Raw genomic sequence first — 8,344 nt, forward strand, 5'->3', positions numbered from 1 at the left:
CTTAACAGAGACAAAAGACAAATTCACTTGAGCTGCAGCAATAAAGAGCAAGACTGGAAAGAGTCTGGGCATTTAGTTTAGATATTTCATTTTCTTTCCCAGTGGTTTACAATTAAGTGCAGCATCCAGATATGTTTACAGACTCTGGTCTTGGAGTTCTTTGATGAAGAAAGGCAATTTATAACCGTCAAATGGGCCTTTCAACCTTATCATCTGAAAGGAAAATCCAAAATGTTGGAAAGGAGCTGATGTCATGGAAGCTTTCATGTTCCTCACCTGCTCCCCAGCAGATTTGGGGACTGCCAGGAGCTTTGGGGTTTTCCATTCAGAAAGGTAAGGGAGATGGATTTTATTTCTCCTTCCTCTCTGCTGAGCATATGGATCAGTACTGATTGATTCAGTTCCAAGAGTAGAGTCCATTCTGGGATTGATAATAAACACACACACACCCCTCCAAAAACTTTTTTTGCATGGTCATGTAACCAAGGCAGCTGATTGTTTAAAACTGGAAACAGAGAGAAGTCACGGATGAAAACAGGACGTATTAATTTAGCTTTACAAGTGTGCCCTTTCCAAAGCCAGAATTACTCACTGCCTGGCAGCCTACAGCATGGAGACCTGAGCCTGCTCAAACTCCATGGCTTTAGAGTGTCATTTCCATTTGGTGTGGGAGATCCTAGGCAAGTGACAGATTCTAACTCAGCAGAAATGTCCAGATGTAATTAAATTCTAATAATTATGGGAAAGCAAACATGCCTTCACCAAAGAAGGAAAAATGGCTTATTTTTAGAGTGTTCCAGAAAATTAATATTCCCAGTTATGTGCAGAGAAGATTGCCTCATCTTTGGTGCATTTTTGGGGAGGGATATTAAATCTGAGAAATGTAAAATGATGGAGCAGCCATTTCAATCTCTAACTGTGACAAAGAAATCACTTGAGCTAGCTTTCACTCAGGCCCATTTTCAGCCTTACAAGATGCTCAGTATGAAAATGGATTTATCATATAAGGAGGTAGAAAATTTTTTCTTTAAACTGTTACAGACTGATTGCTTTCCTCTCCCTCCTCATAAGCATGTAACTTATAGATTACCCATCTTATCTTCACAAATTGTTGGGGCAGTGAGGTGAGGCTTTAAGTACCATGATAAAATTATATAGAGAAAGCCTCATAGAGCCAACAAAACAAAACAAAACAAAACAAAACAAAACAAAAACGAAAACAACAAACAAACAAAAACAAAAATCCTTCCTCTTTGAATTCCCTCTTGGGTTTCCTCCTGATAGCTTTTGAAATATGAAATCAACACCAAGGAGGCCAACCCAGATCAAGCCCCTAGTTCATTATGTTTGACCCAATACAAAATAAAGCCCACCTGCCCTAAACCCACCTTTGTAAGATCAACAAACTTCTATCCAATCAATAGGAGTCAAACTAACTTTTTTTTTATGTCTATAAAAATTGCTTACCTTCCCTAAACTCAAAGCTGCTTCATTTTTGCAAGTGATCTGGCTTCCTTGCTGCAGCAAAACTTTTGGTGTCCTGAATAAAATGCTATAATCTGCAGACGCGACTGATTCGTCTTTCAACAACCATCTCTATGCCAACAAATCTCTCATCCATATCTCTGGCCCAGACCTCTCTTCTGAGTTTCCAACTGCTTATTCGGTATCTCACAGACATCTCAAACTTCACACATCCAAAGCCAACTCTTGATCTTCTCCCCTTTCTCCTCCTATTTCCCCATCCCAGTAAATGAACATTTCATCCACCCAAGTGTTTCACTGAAAGTCGTTCTCCTTCAAGCCCCTCATCCAATCCATGAGTGTGTTCTGTGAATTCCACCTCCAAAATTTATATCAACATCAGCCATTGCCCCTGTTTCTGCCACCACAACAGTGTAACCATTCATCATTTCTCACCCGGATTACTGCAATTAGCCTCCTAACAGGTTCCCTTGCTTCATATCTTGGTCCCAGTACCTCTACAAATCTACACTCTACAGCACAGCCAAGCTATACTTTTTTTTTTTTTATCTTCATTTTATTGAGATATATTCACATACCACGCAGTCATACAAAACAAATCGTACTTTCGATTGTTCACAGGACCATTACATAGTTGTACATTCATCACCTAAATCAATCCCTGACACCTTCATTAGCACACACACAAAAATAATAAGAATAATAATTAGAGTGAAAAAGAGCAATTGAAGTAAAAAAGAACACTGGGTACCTTTGTCTGTTTGTTTCCTTCCCCTATTTTTCTACTCATCCATCCATAAACTAGACAAAGTGGAGTGTGGTCCTTATGGCTTTCCCAATCCCATTGTCACCCCTCATAAGCTACATTTTTATACAACTGTCTTCAAGATTCGTGGGTTCTGGGTTGTAGTTTGATAGTTTCAGGTATCCACCACCAGCTACCCCAATTCTTTAGAACCTAAAAAGGGTTGTCTAAAGTGTGCGTAAGAGTGCCCACCAGAGTGACCTCTCGGCTCCTTTTGGAATCTCTCTGCTACTGAAGCTTATTTCATTTCCTTTCACATCCCCCTTTTGGTCAAGAAGATGTTCTCCATCCCACGATGCCAGGTCTACATTCCTCCCCAGGAGTCATATTCCACGTTGCCAGGGAGATTCACTCCCCTGGGTGTCTGATCCCACGTAGAGGGGAGGGCAGTGATTTCACCTTTCAAGTTGGCTTAGCCAGAGAGAGAGGGCCACATTTGAGCAACAAAGAGGCATTCGGGAGGAGGCTCTTAGGCACAACCATAGGGAGGCCTAGCCTCTCATTTGCAGCAACTGTCTTCCCAAGGGTAAAACCTATGGTAGAGGGCTCAACCCATCAAACCACCAATCCCTATGTCTGTGGTCATGTTAGCAACCATCGAGGCGGGGTAGGCCAATACCCCTGCATTCTCCACAGGCTCCTCAAGGGGGCACTACATCTTTTTTTCCTTATTTTTCTTTTTTTTTTTTTTAACTTTCCCTTCTTTTTTAAATCAACTGTATGAAAAAAAAGTTAAAAAGAAAACAAACATACAATAAAAGAACATTTCAAAGAGACCATAACAAGGGAGTAAGAAAAAGACAACTAACCTAAGATAACTGCTTAACTTCCAACATGTTCCTACTTTACCCCAAGAAAGTTACCTAATATAGCAACATTTCTGTGAACTTGTTCCTACTATATCCATCAGAAATTAACAGACCATAGTCATTCCTGGGCATCCCCAGAACGTTAAATAGCTTATTTGTTCTTCTTGGATTATTGTTCCCCTTTCCTTAATTGCTCTCTATTGCTAGTTCCCCTACATTCTACATTATAAACCATTTGTTTTACATTTTTCAAAGTTCACATTAGTGGTAGCATATAATATTTCTCTTTTTGTGCCTGGCTTATTTCGCTCAGCACTATGTCTTCAAGGTTCATCCATGTTGTCATATGTTTCACGAGATCGTTCCTTCTTACTGCCGCGTAGTATTCCATCGTGTGTATATACCACATTTTATTTATCCACTCATCTGTTGAAGGACATTTGGGTTGTTTCCATCTCTTGGCAATTGTGAATAATGCTGCTATGAACATTGGCGTGCAGATATCTGTTCGTGTCACTGCTCTCCGATCTTCCGGGTATATACCGAGAAGTGCAATCGCTGGATCGAATGGTAACTCTATATCTAGTTTTCTAAGGAACTGCCAGACTGACTTCCAGAGTGGCTGAACCATTATACAGTCCCACCAACAATGAATAAGAGTTCCAATTTCTCCACATCCCCTCCAGCATTTGTAGTTTCTAATGGCAGCCATTCTAATCGGTGTTAGATGGTATCTCATTTTGGTCTTAATTTGCATCTCTCTAATAGCTAGTGAAGCTGAACATTTTTTCATGTGTTTCTTGGCCATTTGTGTTTCCTCTTCAGAGAAGTGTCTTTTCATATCTTTTGCCCATTTTATAATTGGGCTGTCTGTACTATTGTCATTGAGTTGTAGGATTTCTTTATATATGCAAGATATCAGTCTTTTGTCAGATACATGGTTTCCAAAATTTTTTTCCCATTGAGTTGGCTGCCTCTTTACCTTTTTGAGAAATTCCTTTGAGGTGCAGAAACTTCTAAGCTTGAAGAGTTCTCATTTATCTATTTTTTCTTTTGTTGCTTGTGCTTTGGGTGTAAAGTCTAGGAAGTGGCCGCCTAATACAAGGTCTTGAAGATGTTTTCCTACATTATCTTCTAGGAGTTTTATGGTACTTTCTTTTATATTGAGATCTTTCGTCCATTTTGAGTTAATTTTTGTGTAGGAGATGAGGTAGGGGTCCTCTTTCATTCTTTTGGATATGGATATCCAACTCTCCCAGCCCCATTTGTTGAAAAGACCATTATGACTCAGTTCAGTGACTTTGGGGGCCTTATCAAAGATCAGTCGGCCATAGATCTGAGGGTCTATCTCTGAATTCTCAATTCGATTCCATTGATCTATAAGTCTATCTTTGTGCCAGTACCATGCTGTTTTGGCAACTGTGGCTTTATAATAAGCTTCAAAGTCAGGGAGTGTAAGTCCTCCCACTTCGTTTTTCTTTTTTAGTGTCTTTAGCAATTCGAGGCATCTTCCCTTTCCAAATAAATTTGATAACGAGCTTTTCCAAGTCTGCAAAGTAGGTTGTTGGAATTTTGATTGGGATTGCATTGAATCTGTACATGAGTTTGGGTAGAATTGACATCTTAATGACATTTAGCCTTCCTATCCATGAACATGGAATATTTTTCCATCTTTTAAGGTCCCCTTCTATTTCTTTTAGTAGAGTTATGTAGTTTTCTTTGTATAGGTCTTTTACATCTTTGGTTAAGTTTATTCCTAGGTACTTGATTTTTTTAGTTGCTATTGAAAATGGTATCTTTTTCTTGAGTGTCTCTTCAGTTTGTTCATTTCTAGTATATAGAAACATTACTGACTTATGTGCATTAATCTTGTATCCCGCTACTTTGCTAAATTTGTTTATTAGCTCTAGTAGCTGTATCGTCGATTTCTCAGGGTTTTCTAGATATAAGATCATATCATCTGCAAACAATGACAGTTTTACTTCTTCTTTTCCAATTTGGATGCCTTTTATTTCTTTGTCTTGCCGGATTGCCCTGGCTAGCACTTCCAGCACAATGTTGAGTAACAGTGGTGACAGCGGGCATCCTTGTCTTGTTCCTGATCTTAGGGGGAAGGCTTTCAGTCTCTCACCATTGAGTACTATGCTGGCTGTGGGTTTTTCATATATGCTCTTTATCATGTTGAGGAAGTTTCCTTCAATTCCTACCTTTTGAAGTGTTTTTATCAAAAACGGATGTTGGATTTTGTCAAATGCTTTTTCAGCATCTACTGAGATGATCAATTGATTTTTCCCTTTTGACTCGTTAATGTGTTGTAATACATTGATTGATTTTCTTATGATGAACCATCCTTGCATGCCTGGAATGAACCCCACTTGGTCATGGTGTATGATTTTTTTAATGTGTCTTTGGATTCGATTTGCAAGTATTTTGTTGAGGATTTTTGCATCTATATTCATTAGGGAGATTAGCCGGTAGTTTTCCTTTTTTGTAGCATCTTTGCCTGGTTTTGGTATTAGATTGATGTTAGCTTCATAAAATGAGTTAAGTAGTGTTCCATTTTCTTCAATGTTTTGAAAGAGTTTGAGTAAGATTGGTGTCAGTTCTTTCTGGAAAGTTTGGTAGAATTCCCCTGTGAAGCCATCTGGCCCTGGGCATTTATTTGTGGGAAGATTTTTGATGACTGATTGGATCTCTTTGCTTGTGATGGATTGGTTGAGGTCTTCTATTTCTTCTCTGGTCAGTATAGGTTGTTCATATGTTTCCAGGAAATTGTCCATTTCTTCTACATTATCCAGTTTGTTGCCATACAGTTGTTCATAATATCCTCTTATAATTTTTTTAATTTCTTCAGGATCTGCAGTTATGTCACCTTTCTCATTCATTATTTTGTTTATATGGGTCTTCTCTCTTTTTGATTTTGTCAGTCTAGCTAGGGGCTTGTCAATCTTGTTGATCTTCTCAAAGAACCAACTTTTGGTTATATTTATCCTCTCTATTGTTTTTTTGTTCTCTATGTCATTTATTTCTGCTTTAATCCTTGTTATTTCTTTTCTTGTACTTGGTTTAGGATTGGTTTGCTGTTCATTTTCTAGCTTCTTCAGTTGATCCATTAGTTCTTTGATTTTGGCTCTTTCTTCCTTTTTAATATATGCGTTTAGTGCTATAAATTTCCCCCTTAGCACTGCTTTTGCTGCATCCCATCGGTTTTGGTATGTTGTGTTCTCATTTTCCTTCGTCTCTATATATTTAGCAATTTCTCTTGCTATTTCTTCGTTCACCCACCGATTGTTTAGGAGTGTGTTGTTTAGCCTCCAGGTATTTGTGAATTTTCTAAGTCTCTGATGGTTATTGACTTCTAATTATATTCCATTGTGGTCAGAGAATGTGCTTTGAATAATTTCAATTTTTTTTAAATTTATTGAGGCTTGTTTTATGTCCCAGCATATGATCTATTCTGGAGAAAGTTCCATGAGCCCTAGAAAAGTATGTGTATCCTGGTGATTTGGGATGTAATGTCCTGTATATGTCTGTTAAATCTAATTCATTTATCAGATTGTTTAGGTTTTCAATTTCCTTATTGGTCTTCTGTCTGGTTGATCTATCTATAGGAGAGAGTGATGTGTTGAAGTCTCCCACAATTATTGCAGAAACATCAATTGCTTCCTTTAGTTTTGCCAGTGTTTCTCTCATGTATTTTGTGGCACCTTGATTGGGTGCATAGACATTTACAATTGTTATTTCTTCTTGTTGAATTGCCCCTTTTATTAGTATGTAGTGGCCTTCTTTGTCTCTCAAAACATCCCTGCATTTGAAGTCTATTTTATCTGAGATTAATATTGCTACACCTGCTTTCTTTTGGCTGTAGCTTGCATGAAATATTTTTTTCCATCCTTTCACTTTCAGTTTCTTTGTGTCCCTGTGTCTGAGATGAGTCTCTTGTATGCAACATATTGATGGTTCATTTTTTTTGATCCATTCTGCGAATCTATATCTTTTAATTGGGGAGTTTAATCCATTTACATTCAACATTATAACCGTGAAGGCATTTCTTAAATCAGCCATCTTATCCTTTGGTTTATGTTTGTCATATTTTTCCCCTCTCTCTATTAATATCCTTTATTGTACCCATACCGAATCTCTTTAGTACTGAACCTTTCTCCAAGTCTCTCTGTCCTGTCTTTGTTTCTCTGTCTGTAGGGCTCCCTTTAGTATCTCCAGTAGGGCAGGTCTCTTGTCAGCAAATTCTCTCAGCATTTGTTTGTCTGTGAAAAATTTAAGCTCTCCCTCAAATTTGAAGGAGAGCTTTGCTGGATAAAGTATTCTTGGCTGGAAATTTTTCTCACTCAGAATTTTAAATATATCGTGCCACTGCCTTCTCGCCTCCATGGTGGCTGCTGAGTATTCACTACTTAGTCTTATGCTGTTTCCTTTGTATGTGGTGAATTGCTTTTCTCTTGCTGCTTTCAGAACTTGCTCCTTCTCTTCCGTGTTTGACAGTGTGATCAGAATATGTCTCGGAGTGGGTTTATTTGGATTTATTCTATTTGGAGTTCGCTGAGCATTTATGATTTGTGTATTTATGTTGTTTAGAAGATTTGGGAAGTTTTCCCCAACAATTTCTTTGAATACTCTTCCTAGACCTTTACCCTTTTCTTCCCCTTCTGGAGCACCAATGAGTCTTATATTTGGATGTTTCATATCATCTATTATATCCCTGAGGTCCATTTCGATTTTTTCAATTTTTTTCCCCATTCTTTCTTTTATGCTTTCATTTTCCATTCTGTCATCTTCCAGGTCACTGATTCGTTGTTCAACTTCCTCTAGTCTTGTACTATGAGTGTCCAGAATCTTTTTAATTTGGTCAACAGTTTCTTTAATTTCCATAAGATCATCCATTTTTTTTTATTTAGTCTTGCAATGTCTTCTTTATGCTCTTCTAGGTTCTTCTTGATATCCTTTGTATCCCGTACTATGGTCTCATTGTTCATCTTTAGTTCTTTGAGTAGCTGCTCTAGGTGCTGTGTCTTTTCTGATCTTTTGATTTGGGTGCTTGGGCTTGGGTTATCCTTATCATTTGGTTTTTTCATATGCTTTATAATTTTCTGTTGTTTTTTGGCCTCTTGGCATTTGCTGAACTTGATAGGGTTCTTTTAGGATTTGTAGACCAATTGAAGTCCTTGTCTCTAATTTATCAGATCTACAGCTTCGTGGAGTACACTTTCTCTAACTAACCAGCAGGTGG

Source organism: Choloepus didactylus, chromosome 3, assembly GCF_015220235.1.
Source record: "Choloepus didactylus isolate mChoDid1 chromosome 3, mChoDid1.pri, whole genome shotgun sequence".
NCBI classification, from domain to species: domain Eukaryota; kingdom Metazoa; phylum Chordata; class Mammalia; order Pilosa; family Megalonychidae; genus Choloepus; species Choloepus didactylus.